At 41.8% G+C, this 21,542-nt stretch overlaps 1 protein-coding gene across 4 annotated transcripts in view; it reads left to right on the plus strand.

Annotated features, from left to right (window-relative positions):
* Positions 1–21,542, plus strand: part of PDE1C (phosphodiesterase 1C) — a 334,910-nt gene that overhangs the window by 300,509 nt on the left and 12,859 nt on the right. The window lies entirely within an intron of this gene.

The following is a 21,542-nucleotide window of genomic DNA, read 5'->3' on the forward strand; positions in this document are numbered from 1 at the left end:
TGATATTGTATTAAATGAGATCATTCCTAACAGATGGGCTGTCCAACTTCTGCCTGAAGACATCCATAATGGCTTTTGTTGTCAGACTACTGTTACAGCTAGGAATGTTCTCTGAACATTCAGTCAAAATTTGCTTTCTTGTAACATAAGCCCTGGGATGTGGAACCGTATGGTATAGTCTGAACTCATCCCATCTCAGAAGCTAAGTAGGGTCAGTACTTGGATGGAAGACCACCAAGGAAGACTCTGCATGGGAAGACACTAGCAAACCACCTCTGCTTCTCACTTGCCTTGAAAGCCCCTTGCTTGGGTTGCTATAAGTCAATTGTGACTTGATGGTACATTTTATACATACATAATGTAAACCCAGCAGATCTAGTTTTTGCCCTCTTCCACGTGACAGCCCTTCAGGTATTTGAAGAGGGCAAGTGTGCTTTCCCTAAGACTTCACTGTTTCAATCTAAATATGCCTATTTCCTTCAACCTTTCCTTGTAAGATTTTCTTTCCAGGCAGCCAACAATCCCTGTTGCCCTAGGTAGCATTGATAAAGGAATAATAACCTACTCCTTTACCTTACAGCTGGACTGAAATGGGGTACTTTTTGCAAAAACGTTGACAGCAGTTAAAAAAACCCTCTCTTTTAGTAATTTTTTCAAAGACCATAATGAAAGAGAGGGCAAAACAGTCTTTTTCGTATAGGGTGAGGGCAATTGATGATCGAGTCAGCACCCCTGTGATTGGTTCCTGAAGTATAGCCCTCACTCTCCATTGGCTCCCATGATGGTGGCATGCATCCTATCACTCCACTCAGAAAAAAAATTAAGTATTTCTCCAGCCAGTGGAGAACTCAAGTTAGAAGAAGATTAATTAGGCTGCAAGAAGGCTTCAAACCTTGCTGAACAGGGTGGTAGGATACATGTCACTGTTATGAAGTCAAATTTGATTACAATGCCCTGTGATACTTTTATGTTCAAAACATAATCAGTGATTAGGTGGAATAAACCAGCCATTCCTTGTACAACCAGACATACACTCCCATGAGGCCAAAGCAGTCTTGGGAAGATATCCCAAAGTCTCACAGGTCCTAATCAGAGGATACAGATACTATATTATAGATGAGTAGCATGACTTGGATGGTTCTGCTCTGGAAGTGTTCGGGGACCATGCTTGGATCATGTCCAGTAGAGGTGGGCATGGACCAGGAAAAACCCATTGGCCGTAGGTGCATGGTCTGTGGTGTTTCACAGACCACGGACCATGAACTTTTCACAGTCCAGTGCTGGTTTGCGAACCGACCAGAGCAAGGGGGGATTTAAAAGTTAAAGTGTTCCCGGCACTGGTTGCCAGAAGCACAGGGAGCTCTCTAACCCCCCCTTGCTCCAGCTGACTGGCAGGCCACCAGTCAGCTGGAGCAGGGGGGATTTAAATGTTAAAGCACTCCCAGCGCTGCTTGCCAGCAGGGTGGAAAGGCTTTAACGGATCACGAACCAATGGATCAGCAAAAAGTCCATGGGGTCCATGGAAAATGGGCGCCCCACAACCCGCCGGTTTGTGAATGCTGAACTGGCCTGGTACATGTTAAATTTTGGACCGTTTTCCAGTCCGTGCCCACCTCTAATGTCCAGATTATGTGCATGACTGGGAACCACATGCATGGACAGGCCTAGCATGAATGATGGATGCACCAAGACCACTCGCAGAGTCTGTAAAATCCCACCTCAATTATTCTAGGTGATCTACCATAGTAGAACATCAGATCCTCCAGTGAAATCCACATCAAACCACATGTGGCAACTTCCTCAGGCCCTACTCTGAAATTAATGTGAACAGAAAATTAAGTAGGAGGCTGTGTTCTTAATTCTGTGATTATGTAAAAACTGGGGCAAGTGTGTGCTATGTATTTATTGTTAAACTCTTGTAACCATGGCAGATCACATAACAAAAGTCTGCCAAGAAAACATCGTGATGCAATGTCCCCTCATGGGTCAGTAATGATTCAGTACTAGCACAGGGGACTACCTTTACCTTTTAGGACCCCCGTGGCACAGAGTGGTAAGCTGCAGTACTGCAGCCCAAGCTCTACTCACGAGTCATGACCTGTGCTCGATCCTGGCAGAAGCCATGTTCAGGTAGCCGGCTCAAGGTTGACTCAGCCTTCCATCCTTCCGAGTTTGGTAAAATGAGTACCCAGTTTCCTGGGGATAAAGTGTAGATGACTTGGAAAGGCAATGGCAATCCACCCCATAACAAAAGTCTGCCAAGAAATCGTCATGATGCAACGTCCCCCCATGGGTCAGTAATGACTCGGTGCTTGCACAGGGTTCTACTTTTACCTTTTTTTAGGTGCAATAGTGTGCTATGTATTTATTGTTAAACTCTTGTAACCGTCTGAATTTTGACTTGGGTAAGGTCAAGTGTTTAAAAGGACTCTCTTAATTCTCAGGGCATTCAGGGAAGGGAAGGAATCTTCCTTCCTTCCTTCCTTTCCTTCCTTTCCTTCCTTCCTTCCTTCCTTCCTTCCTTCCTTCCTTCCTTCCTTCCTTCCTTCCTTCCTTCCTTCCTTCCTTCCTTCCTTCCTTCCTTCCTTTTTAAAATGCATATCCTGCCTTTCTGCCCTTGAAAAGGCCACCAAAATGGCTGACAAGTTATTAAAATATACATAATAAAAATACATTTTAAAATCATTAAGACCAACCAAAACAATAACAACAACGCATCATTAAAAGTTAAACTAGAGCTAAAAACATATAAAGACATAAAAACAACAATTAAAATATGTAAAACAATCAAAAGCATTGGGCACAAAGGAGAGATTGGTGAGGGAATGGGGGGGAAATCATTTGCTGGTGGAAAATGGCAATAGAAAGGGACAGTCAAATCTCCCTGGGGATAGACTACCAACATTTTGGTGCTTCAACAAAGGATGTACTGCTGTAGGGTTTTTTTTTTTATATTAATGTTATGTTTCCTATTAGAACCCCAGTGAGTCTGAGAAAAGCACTTAAGGCCTTTACTTGTTACTGTAAAGAGAGCCAACCCAAGATTATAAAAAAATTAAAATCATATCCTTTGGCAAAAGTCATAAAAAAAGGTCTTGAAACATCAATGGCCATAGGTTGGAACAAGTACTGTACTACAAGTACCTAGGGGTGATAATGAATTCATCTGGGTCCAGGACTGCTCACCATGAGTATGCTGCAGCAATAGGCCAAAAATCTGCTCAAGGTATTCTAAAATTTGCACGTACTAAAGGAGGTCTTTATTAACCAGCAGCCATTCGGCTATTTCGGCCAAAACATTGCCCCAGCGAATGTATGGGTCAATACCTGGCCCTCCCTCCTCTTGCTTTGCTCCTTTCATTCAATCAAAATTCTTGAGAGCACTGTTCCATGTACCTAGCTGTGTCTCTAATGCTAGTTTACGCCTCAACTCTGGTTTGCTTAGGGTGGAAGCCAGGGTAAGCCTAGCGTCTATCAATTTTTGGCTAAAGTGAGCATTTAACCCACAGGGTTTGACACTCCAGTTCTCCAAGATAATTATCAATCTTCTTGGGTAAAGGCTATTCATTGCACATTACAGAGCTTGGGATTCTCTTTAGGAAATGCTCTGGAATTTAGGTACGACCAAATAAAAGCAATGGTCAAACAAAGGCAGTTTGATACTGAGCAACAAAAAAACAGCAACACCCCAAATTTTCTAATTCCTGAGAATCTAAGATATGTTGTCGCTCCGGTTCCCTATCTGTCCCTTTTGGAGGTATCTAGTCAAAGGAGAGCCTTTATGCTGGCAAGATGGCAAGCTCTCCTCTCTGCAGTTTTGGAGGGGAGATATAAAAAGGTCCCCATGAAGGAGAGGGTCTGTCTCTGTGGCATTGAAGAGGTGGAAACAGTGGAGCATGTCCTGTTCACTTGCCATTTGTATAATGGTATTCACTCATATAAAATTGCCCCATTGCTTGAAAGCTTTCCAGGCCTTTCTGATGTGGACAGGGCTGGCCCGCCCATTGAGGCTGGCCCAGTAGCCACCTCAGGGCACTAAGGCACAAGAGGGGCGCCAGCCCAGAGGCAGGGGCACGCGCCATGGAGTTGCTGCTGCTGCCGCTGGCCAGGAGTGCATGCTGGCAGTGGCAGTGTGGGGCAGCTGAGTGGGCAGCCTCCTGTTCAGTTGCTCTGCAGGCCAGGCACAGCCGGCGGCCAGGGCAGCCGGCTGCACCTGACCCGCAGAGCAACTGAACGGGAGGGCTAGAAGGCCTCCCATGCACGTGCCAGCCCCTGCGTTATGACATCACACGCAGTGACAGCTTCATGCAGTCCGACGTGCACATAGAGGCAGCATTAAGCTACCTCAGGTGCCGGTGATGCTGGAGCCAGCCCAGGATGTGGATGTTTTAAAGAAGCTTCTAAGGGGTGATAATCAGCAAAATACTATTAGCTGTACAAAATTTCTTTCAGCAGCTTGTAAAATCCATTAGGATTTTAAATTTTAGTAAGTTTTGACTGCTGAATAGCAGGAGTGACCTTCTGTATTTCTAACTTGTTCTGATGTAAATTTTGTACTGGTCATAGACTGAATAAATTTGACGTTGACTTTGTTTCCTATCATATTTTGACAACATAAAACAGAAGCCTAGTGGCACTGTAAAGGCTAACAAAATTTATTTCAACTTCAGCTTTCATGGAGCTCAACCTCATTTTTTCAGATGCATATAACTCCAGATTCATCTGAAGAAGTGGGCTCTGACACGTCAAAGCTGATGCTGGAATAAATGCTGTCAGTCTTTAAGGTGCCACTAGGCTTCTGTTTTGTTTTGCTGCACCGGACCAACCCCTGTTGGCTACCCCTGTGACTCGTTTTGACAGCGTGAGCTAGGAAGCTCTCTGGGAGAAATAATGCACACCGACTGGAACACATTCATGTCACACAAGTAGTGCTCCCCATCTAGTGGTCATCATGTATCCCTACACTTTATAGACTGGATTCATTTGAGGGAGAATCCAAACTTCTGGAGGTCATAAAATCTTATTTCTTCCATATCTTTGTACACTTGTAGCCCCTGCATCTATGCCTACCCTTTAGGCAGGCATGAGAAAGTGACAGACCAGATAATTCAATTTAATTTGCTCCAGTCATTTTTCCAGAGAGCTTTTCCAGGTACCTGCAGTTAGAATATGATTAGAATCTTAATCTGTGTTGTACAAGAAAAGCAGTCCACCCAGGTTTTTGGAGGGTAATTCTGTATCCTAACAAAATATTCTGATACTTGGGTTAGTAAAAGGTGTGTTTTTAAAATTTATATATAATATACATTATTTCTATTTGGTATTTTAGAATTACAATTACTTGAAAATAATAAAAAGGCACAGTGGTCAAGGTTATGTTGCTTGTGCATTATATGAACAGATGCTACATGAATTTCTTATAACTATTAACACATCTTGTTCAGAAGCAGCTGATGCCTCCCCAAAGTGTGAGTGCTACAAGTCTCACACAGCTCAGTAAGCCCTTTCTTCCATACTTCCCCGTTCTTTTCACCCACCCAGATTTACTCCCACTGTTTCACCCTAGCTCATCCACGGAAGCCCTTCTTGGCAGCCACGACACGTAAATAGAAATTCTGAATTCAGAGGCATCATTATTTTAAAAACGGGATACTCTAGGCAAAGGAGTTTGACAGCTTCCTAGAACTACTTGGCTGGCCAGAGTTAGAAGCAGAGGCTCTTAGGTCAAAGGAAGGCTTCAGATGGAGTGGAATGAATAGGACAAAAGTCAGCATGTTGGATGAGGTGAAGGGAAGTGATCTCCATGTTGCCATAAACTGAATACAAGATAAACATGGAATTTTTGCCGTGCCCCTCCCCCGCAATCATTTCCTCTTCTCAGTTCCTCACAGCCATTCCTCTTCAGTTAAGTAATTTAAAGTAAAACACTTGCCTTATATACTTGCTCTTGTTCTGTCCATTTCTGCATCTGACAAAGTTGCTGTGGTTGACAAAGGCCTGTACAACATTTCTCTTTAAGGTGCTCCAAGAGAGCTAGTGTGATGTAGTGGTTAGAGTGTTGGACTAAGATTTGGGAGATGCAAGTTTGAATCCCCACCTTGCAATGGATGTTTGCTAAGTGACCTTTAGCTGGTCATTCTCTCTCAGCCTAACCTACCTCACAGGGTTGCTGTGGTGAGTAGAGATGGGCACGAACCAAAATACGAATCAAAGTTCATGATGAACCAGGCCGGTTCGTGGTTCACGAACCAGTGGTTCATCAGAGCCCATTTCTGATGAACTGCCACGAACTTTAGGCTGGTTCATTTGGTTCATTTTTTGGTTTGTCACTGCAGACAGTCTGGTGCCAATCAATCAGTTTCCTAGGCAACAGGTTATGGACTTCCTGCCGACCTTCTGCTGACCCAGAAGTGGCCTTCTGCTGGCTCGGAAGTGACCTTCTGCTGATCCAGAAGTGACAATTTGCTGGCCTGGAAGTGACATTTTCATGAACCAAACAAATCGGTTCGTGAACTGGGGCAGGTTTGTGAAAGTTTGTGGTTCGTGAAATGCGACGAACCATGAACCACACGGTTTGGTTTTTTTCTGGTTCATGCCCATCTCTAGTGGTGAGGATAAAATGGCAGAGAAGGGAATGATTGTAAGCTACTGTGAGTTTCCACTGGAAGAAAAGTGGATTATAAAATACTGAAATAGACAGACAGACAGACAGTCAAGGAACAAGTCTTTCCTGATAGATAATCACAGATGACCATGGCTCTGAACTTGCTTATTTTGTTCCATTTAATGTCTTCTTAAGAAGCTATGAATGCAAAGTGTGTGTGTTTCTTGCAAGAGGCTGAGCTCAGAAACACTTCATTTCATGACATTTTTATAATATCAGTTGTACGACAAGGGTTTTTGTTGACACAACCACTTGGTATACTTTTTAAAGACTGCAACCAACTCTTGCTGTATGTGGTTTCAAAAGGAACAACCTTGAATGAAATGGATGGTTGCAAAGACTGAGTTGCTTTTCTTATTTGGAGCATGCACACCACAGTCAGTAGAATTACTTATGTAATTAAGTAAAGCAAGCCTATGAGTCTCTACACAAGACATCTTACACTGGGATGCTCAAGTGAGTTACTTCTTTGTATGGTCTTATATTCAAGTGTACTCTGTCTCCCTAGCAGTGCATGTGTATCCACAAAGGGAGAACAAGTGTAAGATCTTTCACTTGAGTGTCCCTGTGTAAGATGTCTTCTTGTGTAGAGAGACTCTATGGTCAGAGGGCACATGAGATAGCAACCTTGCTGACACTAAGCAAGCCTGGATCTTGTCAGTGCCTGAAGAAGAGGCTGCTTGGGATCCTTGTGTACACCATCTTGAGTTCTGTAATGGAACCAGTGAGATATAAAAATAGATAACAATTGTACGGCTGGTGTTATTACAATTAATCAACCTGTTTCGCCTTCTTTTCCTGCAAAATCTTGATGTAGGAAGTGGAACTATCCATAAAACGTTTCAGTGCAGAAAAGTCAGAAGATGGTTTTCCCCTTGTTTCCCTTGCCAGTGGGACTGTTGTCATAAATTTCAGAAAAGAAGGTGGCTTTTTCTGTGGTGGCTCCCTTCTCCTTCCCCAAAATTCAAATACTATTCTACTTAATCATTCTTTGGGTGCCGATATGGGGACATACTTTTAATATTTTTTTTTCTTTCTTGTGTACTCTTTTTGTTCTTTTTAGATGTCAAAGCTGTCTGGGTACTAAGTTTTAGAGGGAAAGTTGGCTCGATATAGAAATTCTAGATAAGATAATCTTTATAATTATAAGCAACCAAGTGATTTGAGGGGAGGGCGACTTGGTTTTTTCTCACATGCTTGGCAGTATTTTCATATAGACATTTAATTACATGAAGACAAAGGGATTTTCCATTAAGGATGCTGCAAATTTTGCCATAAATGTATTTGACAGTTGAATTTACCATGTTTAATCAGATACAAGTTGATCAGTTGAAAAGTTTGGCTGGTGCCAAGTAGCCATGAACACCTGCTGAACCAGTTTGCATTGGGGTTTTGCATTGGGTTTGCAAAACACTGCTGAATCAAACTGATCTGCCACTATTAGCATCACTAAGGACTACTTAGATGAACAGTGAAGGGTAGAATTTTAGTAAAACACAGTGTTTATTGATGAATGATTTGTGAGTGATCTAATTGTCTATTTAAACAATTGCCTGCTGAGAGGAGCAGTTACGCATCAAGGATAGGAGGGTAGCAGAATTCTGTCGGGCAGTGAGAGAACACACACATGCGCAAAAAGCCAATCACAAAGTGCAGCATGGTTAGGAAGGAATACGATGAAGGAATACAATGAAGCAACCTGTCAAACACCAACCTGCTGGTTAAAAAACCAAGCCCCTGTTCATGACTAGAGATGGGCACGAACCAAAATTAAGCACGAATCAGGCCAGTTCGTGGTTTGCAAACCGCGGTTCATCAGATCCCATTTCGGATGAACCACCACAAACTTTAGGCTGGTTCATTTGGTTCATTTTTTGGTTCGTGATTGCAGACAGCCTGGTGCCAATCAATCAGTTTCCTAGGCAACAGGGGAGGGACTTCCTGCAGACCTTCTGCTGGCCCGGAAGCGACCTTCTGCTGGCCCGGAAGTGATGATTTTCTGACCCGGATGTGACTTTTTCACGAACCAAACAAACCAGTTTGCGAACCAGGGGCAGGTTCATGAAAGTTCGTGGTTCATGAAATTTGACGAACCATGAACCACATGGTTTGGGTTTTTTCCGGTTCGTGCCCTCTCTATTCATGACATGAGTTGAACTGGGGTGGGGATTGGAGCATCCCTGCTTCCAGCACAGTGCTGTGCCTATCACTGGGCTGTTTGAGCAGCTCCCTCATGAGAGATTTGGGGCACCATTCAAAAGCTGCAAGTTGTTCATTATCACTATTTTTTGCTTTGGAAAGGAAAAGCTATTTGAATTTTCCCACTCAGGCACCAAAATGTTTTCCTACCTCAAAAATGGTCCTGTCTGTCAATCCCAATTCCTTCACAAAAGCAAACATTGGTTTGATATTTATTATTTCATGTATTGATCACTTCAGCACCTCAGAAGCTCTAAGGACATTTGTTCAGATCAAAGAAGCTTGTTACTGTACTGGTGTGTGGATAATTAATCACTTTAAATATGTCCTTAGTGGTTAGGTAACAGGAACAATAAATGGTTTTCTTACCGTGCTGCAATGCATGTTGGTGCGTTCATAGATTTTATTTGGCAAGAGACCCTGCTAACCAAAGATAGGCTATAGTTCTGAATAAACAAGGATTCAGTATCTATTCTGTGATTTAATCACCAATTACAGTAACTTCAATAATAAAGTGTACAAATGGGGATTTGTGAGAAGTTACTGGGGAAGTAGGGTAGTCCTCTTCTCTAACCTAAACCTTCCTCTTCAAAATTATGTGACCTCTGTGGAGTGTAAACAGGTCAAAATGTTTTCATCTATCTGTCTTTGACCTGTCTCAGTGAGCATGCTTAGTCTGCGTCGAGCCATTTTAAATGGTGTGTGTCTCTTCCTTTAATTTCCAAATGAAACTTGTTCTTGCGTGTCAGAGTATGCAGAAACCCTGACCCTGTTTGTGATTGACCCCATTTTGCTACCAAACAATAATTAACTTTAGTTACTAGAAAAGAGTGAGAATCCACCTATAAGACAAACAACATTAGTGGTAGGATATGAATTTCGTGAGTTGCAGCTCACTTCTTCAGATACAGCTAAAGTGTGAGTCCATCTGTCCCTATATCTTGGAGAGTGGAGTGATTTCAAATGCCAACTGACAATACCCAGTAAATGTCAATAGTCGGTGAATGACAATAGCAGGTGTGATTGGATAGGGTGGGGTATGCAGAGGGGTAGTGAGTGCAGAGAAATCAGCATTGGTAATGAGACAGGAAGCTGAGGTCTGATTGAATCCAGGTAGATGCATTGTCTTGAGCTTCATTATCCGTTGCAATTCAGCAGTCTCTCTTTCTAATCTCCCTTTGAAATTCTTCTGCAGGATAACCATTAACCACTACTTTTAGGTCAGCAACTGAATGTCGGGGAAGGTTAAAATGTTTCCCCACAACATTCAAAAACCAGGGTGGTTGAGGGAAATTAAGAACCCAGGTCTTAACTTCATAACATCAAGTTATGAGTTCCAAATATCTGTTGCATGTTTTGTACAGGAAAGAAATTGACTTTATATCCATTTTAAAATCAGTTCCATCTTAATTCCTTTATGGTGCGGAATGTTGTATAGTATAGATAATTCTAGGGAGCTGGCCACAGAAGTATAAGTAAAAGTCCGAGGTGGTTTTTTCCCCCGACCAGGTAGGAAATATTCTGGTAGAGGGCCGAATGAGATATTGCTCCCAAAATACCAAGGCAGAAATCCAATGAGACTCAGGCATCATACCTAAAGAGTATGAATACTTCCCTGATTTTCACTTCTGATTGTAGAAATATTAGAGGAGCAGGTTCCTTGCAGTGCCATCTGTAACAGAGTTAGACCCTTCTAAGTCTATTGAAGTCAGTGGACTTAGAAGGGCATAACTCTGCTTAGGATGGCACTGTAAGGAACCTTTAACAGGATCACCATAAGCAGAGTTGCTCAGTGGCCCAGGCTGAAGCCCATGTGCAACTCTTTGGGTGGTATTCAGTTGTTTATTACCTGGGTAAATAAAAATGAATAGTGAAATAACATTGACAGTTATTCTAAGAACAGGCAAAAATTGCACACATCACTAAGGAACACCATATTGATATAGACCAGAGGATCTTGGACTGTAATTCCTTGCCTACTACTGAGCATTACTGCCCATCAAGTACATATTATCAGTTTAGAGAAGCTAGGGATTTTGTGCTGAAAGTGTTTGACAGCTGGCTGTCCCAAGCACAGGCGAGTTGACCACCCAATCTGTTCTGCTCCCAAGGAACAACTGGGATGACTGTCAATTTGGAAACTATCTCCCAGATTTCTTGCATTGTCCTAGTGAAAAGTTTGGAGGTGGAGATCAAAAGCCGAGTCTCAGCTGATACCAGTTGAGCTTCTTAGTCTGTTCTCCACCCCACCACCCAAGCTTCTCTCTCTATTCCAACAAGGCTGGAAGACAAGGAGAAGCTTGAGGTGGGAAGACTTCTTGCCTTCTTGGGGTGCAGTGAAATGGAGCACACCGCTCTTGTGCTATTCAATCTAAGTATTTCAGGTGTGGGGGAGGGGGCAGGAGATCACCTCCCCCCAACTGTTCTTCAGCTGCAAAGAACAGGAGCAGGTCTCTCCTATTCTCCACAGCATGTTCTATAAATTTCAGGTGTAGATGAAAGAAATATTTGTTTTTTTCTCTCCACCTGAAACAGACCGAAGGAACTGCAAAGAACAGGCCCAATTTGCTCTCATTCTCTGCAACCTAAGTTCTCAGTTGGGGGGGATCACTGTCAGTTAGGGGGGAGAGGGTTTATTTCCTACTTTCCTCAGTCCAAGTACTTAGTTGAGGAGGGTAGAGAAATGGATTGCATCTCCCTCCTCACTCAAGCCGTCAGTTAGGGCTGCTGAGGACAGGAGAAGATCTTTCCCTGTCCCCCCAAGCTCTCTGTTTTGGGTGGTGAAAGAACAATCACAGTTTTTAATCTTACCTTTTTGGCTGCAGAGAAAGGAGTGATCTGCGCCATTCTCTGCAACTCACGATGGCAGTTTGGAGTGGGATGACAAACCGCTGGTTTCCTGATCACCCCATCACCAGTTTACCACATCTCAGCTACCTTGGACTCAGCAACCCTTTCAAGCTAGGAGAACCCCAAGGTGGGAGAACCCACCTTCCAGCTGATCCCTGCAATCAGCTGGGAGACAACTCCTGATCCCCCCCACCCCCAGCCAGTGCAAAATATCCCAGCAGGAGATCAGAAGCTGACTCCCAGTAGATATTTCATCAGCTGTCATTTTGGTTCTGATGGCTGCCAGGGAATAAATGTAAACAAGTTGTTGCTGATTAATCAGCTGCCTTATCACCACAGAATGTGAGCCAAGACAGCAGGTGTTTGAGCATCCCTAATGCCCCCAAAGCCACAAGTAAAAAAAGTCGGGCATGAGAGCAGCAGACCAGACAAGGCAGCATTTATTTCTGAAATGCATACAATACACAACAGTCAGGCAGTGCATTTGATGAGCCCCTCGTGCCTTGATGGCTATCAGCCCACTCCTTAATCTTAGGTTGATTTGTATTTGTTGTATGTCACTTTTTAAAGGCCTGAGGGAGAAATCCAGAATCTGGAGTTTTATTCTCAGGTGGGATAATCAGTATAAAACAACTCTCCTCCGCTGGATATCAGAGGCGGTGGCAAGTAGGGGAAGGGGCTGTTTAAAAACCTTAACATTCCAAATGCCCTCCATTTGCGCCTCAGAATTCTGCATGCCTTTGGGGGGCTGTATGGCCTCCATTAAGAATCATCAATAGATTATTTTTTCCTTCCCATTTTTCCCACTTCTTGGACTCTTGGAAGGAACATTGACCACTTTTTTTCTCTCTTTTTTTTTCCAGATACAGAAGAGTAAAAAAAATACATATAATCAAAAAGGGACTGCAAATTTCTTTCATCATTTTATCTGATCTTCATTATTCTTCTCCTCCTTCCACAAAGACCAATTTCTGGGGAGGGCTTTATGCAGGTTTCCACGTGGCTGCTTCATTTTTTCTCTCCTTCCACTGGCTGCTTCACAGTGAATGACTCTGGGGCTTTCACTTTGGGACATTTTTCTTCTTTTTTTAAAAAATGAGGTTTGCCGTTAGCAAAATTTCTCTTCTGGGACTGACAAATTGAGCAAATGTGAGACCTTCTGATGCTAACACTAGTCCTGGCTTATGAAAAACAATCTGAAGTGGTAAAACAGAGAACTGACCCGCATGTGGAAGGAGTCTCTTGAAACATTGTCGTTTCCGTTAGTACTTTTAATGTATTTTAAAAAGCATTGAATTGTCCGTCCATTTTAAGCTACAATTATGAGCGCTGTTTGTTTTCGTTTTTTTTAAAAAAGGAAAAATCCAGCTATTTTACAAATAAGCAAATTGCTAAATTCCTAGACAGCTTTATAGTATTTTTCAAAAAAAAATTACATACTATAGATTTCATATGCTTGATGACTCCTTGGTCTGTAATTGTGCTTCACCCGATCCTTCATTGTGTCGGTTTCATATGTACAAAGAATGTCTCTCAGGCTCTGATTGAATGTGCTGTTTATGACATCTTCTGTAACAAGCACATTTTTTCTGTAACAAGCACATTTTAAAGGTCCATCTGCCACCTGATTACTTTAAAGATGCTATTACAGTGAGGTCAAGAAAATGGCAAATGGATCAGCTCCTCCTTTGAGCTCTTATTGCTGAATGAAGTGATAGAAGGGAAAATTGAACAGTAGAGCACTATGTGGATTCACTAATCAATGCTGACTCACCAGAGGGAATTGCGGGCTCAGCCCAAAAATATTTTCAAGTGATGCTGCCCCGATTTGCAAACATATTTGTGGTTTGCAAAGTGAGCCCCATCCACAATAGCATAGCACTCTAGCTGTTCATGATGAGTTGTCAACTGTCCCAGAAGCAATTGCTGTTCTTTCCCCAACTCCAGTGTGTACCACATTAAAAGGCTGACCTAAATCTGCACAGCAGGACCATAGATACTAGCGCTGTTCATTGTTATTGACAACCCAGTGCAATGCAATTTCATTTGAAAGACATTATTTCAAGTCCAATGGGAGTTTGGTCTTATTTAAACAAAATGTGTTTGTAAAAAGCATGCATACGTGCAAAGATGTCATGCTGCCTGCTACCTGAAATCTAAAGATTCTTTAGCCAAGAACTCCCATTTTCTGTGCAGTGGTAACATGCCAGAGTAGCTTTTTTCTGGGGCATAGATTGCTGAATTGTGAGCAGGGCACCAGAGGGGAAAGCACACAGATCACAATTAATGGACAATGAACAATCAATGAACAATTAATTCTGAGTGAAATCCATTTAAAATCCAGAGGAGTTAGCCGTGTTAGTTTGTAGTAGCAAAAATAGAAAAGAGTCCAGTAGCACCTTTAAGACTAACCAGCTTTACTGTAGCATACAGAAGCTACTGATTGCATCTACTCCCCCCTCCCTTCTATATATCTGACCAGTTTCTTCTTACCCTCCATCCATTTAAAATGTGTTTGTATATGTAGATATGCACTTATGCACACTTTCTCACTAAAGCTCAGGGTGGAAAATAATTTCATTCAAGTTTGGAAAGCAGGAATTGAGGATTAAACGTGTGTTGCCCAAGGTGCACTGTATCCTTGAATCTGGCTGGGTAATGCCAGATGTTCCAATGACTGGAGAGATTTTTTTTAAATGAAGAAATAATTTTAAATATATTGATTGGAGCCAATGACTCCCTTCTGCCCAGAAAAATTCAACAACTTCATCTTCCTCAGTGCAGAAAAACTTCCTCTGGTGGAAGAGGAATCTCTTCTCCATTGGAAGAAGACTTAGCATACAATCCAGTTTGATTGGAGGGAATCATTAGATCCAACTATATGTTCTTAGGAATTTTAACACAACAGAGATAGATTTATTTGCTGTGTGGCCTGATCTTACGCATTTTTACTAAAAAGTACCTCTCACTTCACTGTGACTTACTCCAATTTAAATAGGCATTGGTTCTCATATATATCTATCTATATATATATCTCCTACAGTGAGGATTTAGAATGAATTAATAATTCATTGTTTCCTCTTTTAGTTTACATGTGAAAAACCAGTTAAATACTGCTTTCTGATTCTTTACTATCTTGAGCTTTCAAGAGGTTATTGAAACACTGATATTTTTATCTAGCACCTTTGTATTTTTTCACTTACATTTTAGCACAGAAATGGCAATTTCTGGAAAGCGCATCTATTTCTCTTTTATCCTATGCAAAAATGCTGGAAGCTTTCTCTCTTCAGTTTGAAAATCATCTCTATACTACATGAGCCAATCCCTTTTTAGAAATCATTAAAAATATTATCTGAAGATGCCCTGATGAAGTGCATTGGGGCATCCCTTTCAATGCCTCCTTTCATTCTTCTCTGCCCATGACACCCCCTTTGGGCAGGGCTGGGTGGGTATGGGTGTGGCAATGGATAGAAGATAAAAGTTTCTCCTCTGAATTTTCCACTGCTGTCTTCACTCACCTCAGGTAAGGATTTTCATTGATATCCTCCTGTCTGACTAACTCCTTGGTCTCATTCTTCTGTGTCAGTTGGAAAGTTACTCTTGGTTGTGCAGATTATGGCTGGAAGCAGGTAGTTTTATCATGTTCTTTCTGCATTATTTCCTATGTATAGGAGAATTTTCTGCCACAAATTATATCTAGCCTTTTGTGCATCTTTCCCCCCCTCTCTCTCCCTCTTCCCTACCTATAAACTGGAATGACATTTTGACTCATGCCAGAGGTGTTATGAAGATAATTCTGATGCCTACCAGAAGCAGCAGCATTTATTTGTGAAGGCATCAACAATTTATTTTTTCTTTGTCTTAGAGAACAGGTTTATATTGCTTGAAGTGGAATCTCCCATTTCTTCTTGGCCTATTGTCCAGGAGCCTTGATTCCCCCTCGCCCTCGGGTGTTACCCCTCAACACCTCTTGAATACAAGGACTTTTCTTCATAGGCTCTTAGTTTGGCCTTCAATAAATCACTAGCAGATAGGTCCTCCAAATGAGTGGCATTTCCATCTGAAAAAAGAGGAGCATCTACTTCTACCAATTATCCACTCACACTTCTGGCTTTCACTTTGGTCCCTATGCTGTTCTGGGGGGTGCAATGGGAGAAAGAAGTAGAAAAGCCTTGGACTGCAAAGGTTATAGCTTTTTTTTGATAAACACTGTCTTACAGTCTCAGTTACATATCTGTAAATGGAAATTAATAATCATGTACCATAATTCTGTGTACATGTGTATGGATTTTCTCCCGTGTCTGGTTTGAGGCACATCACATTTTACAGCCTTATTCTCATATATGTGAGAATAAGATTGTGATAATCTCATGACCATTTTGAAGTCAAGCACGATCGACACCGGTGGGAACAGTGTTAGATTGTGAGTTCATTATTTAATTTTACTTCTGTTGGGCGAGAAGTGGAAGCAGGGAATAGGGTTGAAATAGCTGGTAAACAGAGATGCAGTTTCCTAGATTTGCCAGATATATCAGTTTCTCCCTCTGCTGGAATAAGAATAAGAGGTTTTTCTTTAAAAACACAAATTGGGAGTCCTGTTAGAGGCACTGCAATGGTCATAAGAGCAGCTGTGCTGGATCAGACCAAGGGTACATCCTGTCCAGCAACCTCTTTTATTCAGTGACCAACAAGATGCTCCAAAAAAAGGGCCTGTAGGCCCAGTTGTTGTCCTCCAGCATTGATTGGTATTTGGAGGGTTACTGCCTTTGAAATGTTAGGCTGAGATTGAGAGCATGTGATCAGTGCATGGTCGCCCAGTATGCTTCGCTGCTGACTGGAACCCAAGTGTCTCCAGCCGTATGCTAACACTCAAACCCATATACCACAGCCACTCTTGTGCCGACGGGATGATGTGAAGACATCAGATTTCTCACTGGCCATCATCTTGGTTTGTTCTTATCTCAGTCCCCAAAGGTGCAAAGTGCAAGAATGGGAATTGTCTAATGGTCTGATTTTTAGCAGCATTGTCACTTAGGCAAAGAATAAATAGAGGTACTAGATCTCCCCAGTATTTAGAAGGCACTCTGTGAAGAAAATAAAGGCAGAACACAATATTCTGTTTCCTTAGTGACAGCCTTTAATAAGTACCCCTTGTACACCCTGAATTGGGTTTTTCCCCCTTGTCATAGCTGCACAGTTCTACATTCTGCTCTGCTGGTTCAGTGCTTAACTAGTGAAAAAATACAGATGGAATTCAGTGTGTGTTTGATCTAAGTCAATACTTCTGGGGATTGACCACATTTTTAAAAAAAATGAAATACATACTTGTTCCTAATATGTAGGAACACAACTTAGACTATCCAAACTGGCAGGACTTGCAAGCCCAGCATCTAAGGGAGAGGCGAGGTTGAGGGCAAATGACTAAGCACAGCAAACACACTGTTGGAGTTGAAATGGCCCCAGCTTTATTGGTTACAGATGGCAGAGCCTCGGCACAGCAAAGGGCAACAGATCCAGGCACTGGCCGACCTGCTGCCAGCCAATGGAAATCCTTCACACAATGGAAACCTCTCCATCTTGCCTACTGGGAGATACCAAGGGATGGCAGGTAGTGATATCCCAGATGGTTGCAAGCCACTGCTTGGTTCCTGCTACCACCTGGAAATGAGGGCATCCCAACAGTCCTCAAGCTGGGGATGTCCCAACCAGTCCTCACCTCAAGATCCAGCTAAGGCCCAAGCTACACAAACCACTGGTCACATGATAAAACTGTACTTTGCCATTTCCAACTGCAGGAGCAAGAATTACATGATTGGGTCTCTTCTATACAGAACCTCCCTTCCTAGGTTCTAACTTCTAGCCTATTCTTCTTCCTGACATGCTACTTTTCCATGTGTAGGGATTTTTTAAAAAATGAGGGTGCATAAAAATATGTTACTCTTTACCTTCCATCTGAACTAGAACCATCTAGACACAGTTCTATCACGTGATCTACTGTTTATGTAGAGGGTGTCGGAGCCAAAGTCCTCTTGTAGTAGAAATGACAACATACTCGTGTTACCTTTAACAGGTTACTTTAGCAATGTGCACAGGCATCCAATGGTGCACTCTTATGCAAAGTCCCTTTAGTCTAAGCCCACTGAAGCCAGCAGGCTTTGACTGGAGTAACAGTATAGGATTGCACTGTTAATCTTTGATGGGCATTTGTGTTGTCTACTGTTTATTACTTAAGGCAGAGTGGAGTGAGCATTTCTTTTTGCCTGGATAATATTTTTATACTATTTTATATAAAGTTTTTAAAGACACTTTGCTATTTTTATTTGTAGACTTCTGGTTACAGTTTTTTCAGAGGAGCTAGTTTCCTGCAGAACCTAAATTCTCCCATACCCCATTTTACCTCTATATGTTTCTTCTTTCTATGCTTCTGCCTCCTCTTCCCTATTTTAATAGAAAGAGGCCATTGACTTTCCAACATAAGAGAGAAATATCCACATAGGATTGCCTAAGCTCAGTACTTTGCATTGAAACAACACAGCCATGCCGCAAAGAATCCCTGTTAGATACTAGAGAAAATATGTAAGGTGTGAATATGATGTGCATAGGTTGTCTCTTTATAAACCATGATAGTGGTATCTTCTTCCAGGTACCAGGGTTTGCATCCATCATAATGTTGTGTGTCTCACTTGTTCTTCTCATAAGTAAGAAAAAAGGAACAACAATATAAAATAGTGTGATTTGTAGATTTAGAAGGAAGATTAGTTGTTATCTTTTAAACTAAAATTCCAGAGGGGTAGTCGTGTTAGTTTTTGCAGCCAAATAGGAGAGAGGTTTGTGATACCTTAAAGACAAACAGAGTTATTGTGATATAAGCTTCATGGATTGGAATCCTCTTCATCAGATGCATTAAATTTGTCTTCAACTGGCAGATACATACACACGAGCGTAGAAGGAAAATGGTAAAACAAGTGAAAAGGCAATAAAATGCAAGAGCAACATTCTACCGCTCGAGTATCATTGCCTTTTGATCCCATTATTTATCTTTTTCTTCTGTTATTCTGTGTGTGTGTATGTGTGTACTACACAAGATAGAATTCATGCATCTGATACAGTGTCCTCTAGTCTATAAGAGTCAATCAATCAATCTAGTCAATCAATCTGTTAGTCTTTCAGATGCTACACAATTCCTGCCTTTTGAACTGTATCATTTGTTGCAACTGCTCTAAAATTATATTGATAGTACAGAGTCCCAATGAACCTAGGGAGAAATTAACCCAGTCCAAGAGCTCTGATCTTGTAGAATTGATTTTTTTCCTAACTTGGCATCATGCACAAATCTAGACATGTTATTTGTTTTTTCTCATTAGCCAGAATTTATGATGGAGATATCTCTATTGAACTGAATTGAGAGCCATTTCACACATTAAGTAAGCAGAATCAAATCTGAGTTTGCAACCAACCACATACTCAGCTGGAAGCTGATGAGTGTACCAGTGTGATACACACCCTTGCAAGCATGTTCATCACATCGACAATCAGGTGTACACAAAACATCAGAGGTGTATACCTGAAATGTAATTTTTGAAAAGGCTTAAGCAAACAGTGTAAATCTGTAATTCACGCAGACATTTTCCAATGAGATTTTGTGGTGCCCATTCTAGTTTATTGCTAAACAAGTCAGATACACAAAAAGTGTTCTGGTTAAAGCATATCAAGTTTCTTTTGTCTTAGAATACAAAATTTTACTGACTTGTGAGTATGCAATGCTGATGGTTCCCAGTGTTCTGAGAATTATTTGAAACAAAATGTGTTCATTGTAATATTTTTAGTTGGGAAGAGGAGGTATGTCATCTCTACATGTGTAAAACAATTTCCCAGCATTTCAGTTTTTCTGTAAATGAGTTCCTGTATGTCCATCGTATTACCAAATAAAAGCAATGAGATCTCCACTTGGTTTGAATCCTAATTCTGTGCCAAGGATGGTTTGTTCATCCAGTGGATGAATGGAGTGGATTAAGTATTCATCACTTCCACTAGTTTTGCAAGATATTGTATCCATCCACATACAAAATGCCTATCTTCCTGAAGCAGAGGAGATTAGAGATTGTTTCTATTATAACCTTTAGCAGAGTGGGAGCTACTGCTCTGCAATAGAGACGGGCATGAACCAGAAAAAAACCAAACCATGTGGTTTGTGGTTCATCAAATTTCACGAACCACGAACTTTCACGAACCTGCCCCCGTTTCATGAACTGGTTCATTTGGTTCGTGAAAACGTTACATCCAGCTCAGAAAATTGTCACTTCTGGGTCAGCAGAAGGTCTGCAGGAAGTCCATCCCCTGTTGCCTAAGAAACTGATTGATCGGCACCAGGCTGCAGTAACAAAACAAAAAATGAACCAAACAAACCAGCCTAAAGTTCATGGCGGTTCGTCAGAAATGGGATCTGATGAACTGCTGGTTCACGAACCCCAAACCGGCTTGGTTCATCATGAATTTTGGTTTGTGTCCATCTCTACTCTGCAGGCCTTCCCCACACTGCTCAGTGACACCAGACACCATGTTGAAGATACGAAGCTAAGCATTTGGTCTCTCTTGCCCAGGACGGTTGTCATTCAAGGATTCAAGCAGAAATTTTTGCCAGCTCTGCTACTTCAGATGCTCGATTTTGAACCTGAGATTATGTACTAAGCATGTACTCTATCTCTGAACCATAGTCCTAAAGTTGCTAGGGAGGAACTATTAAGCAACTCCTTCCCAGGTTGGGTAACAACATCAAATTATGGTTCAGAGATCCCCAACATGGTACCTGTGGATTCCAAGGCACTTATCAACACTTCCTGGTGCCCACTAACTGTATCTAGATAGTGTGTGAGGCCAGCAGGGCTTCTGATTGGCCACTGGAAATCTACTTGGCTGTGCAGATTAGAAGACATCCTGTTAAACAGATCTTATGCCTGAAATGTTTATGTATTTTAAACATTTCTATGCCATCTTTCTACTGAAACAGCGGCCTCAAGGTGGTTTAAGAGTTACCACAAGAGTTATGCATGCATCGCATAACTTTGCTCCCTGACATTTTGTGCTTGACATCATTTTGTGGGTACACCCACCACCCTGTGTCAGAATTCCAAAGATGCCCACGGGATCAAAAAGTTTGGGGACCCCTGCTTTTGAAACCCTTTGTTCCATTATTTTAAAGAAAAATTGAGTTGAACAATTTTTTCCAGGATGATCTACTCTTTAAAAAGAGAGGAAAGTGATGTTTAAGGGTTTTAGCAAACAGCACAGAGTGGACTCAGTTCTTCTCAAATGAGGCTCAATTTGTTCCACAGTAGGCAAGAACAGGGTTTAAGTCTTCAAAAAACTGAAAATTAACCCAATTGTATCAAACTGCTAAGAGAGGGGCAGAGAAATCATGTTAAGGGTTATTCCCTTCTTGGAGTTACTAGACTCTTTAAAGAAATCAGAAATTCTGATGGTAATGTTGTGGCATGACTTAATTGGACTGCATTTACCAATAAATAATTAAATTGGATGAAGGTAGGAGTCAATCATCCGCATTACTAGACTATCCTGGACTGATAGACCAGGAGACCCCTAGTAAGTGACAAGAATGGATCTTATAGGACAACCTGCATCACACTGACTGCTAGCCAAGTATCTAGCCCTCCATGTGCTTGACAACCTGTTTGGTTTTGAAGTCACAAGCTGTCAGCAAAGCTAGAAGGCTTATGCATCCTGTATGTGGTCACTGTGCATGGCTAGTGGGCTCCAATCAACTTAGTGGGTTCCAAGTTGTACAGAACTAATATATGGCAATTTAACTATG

The sequence above is a fragment of the Eublepharis macularius genome, chromosome 11 (assembly GCF_028583425.1).
Source record: "Eublepharis macularius isolate TG4126 chromosome 11, MPM_Emac_v1.0, whole genome shotgun sequence".
In the NCBI taxonomy this organism is placed as follows: Eukaryota; Metazoa; Chordata; class Lepidosauria; order Squamata; family Eublepharidae; genus Eublepharis; species Eublepharis macularius.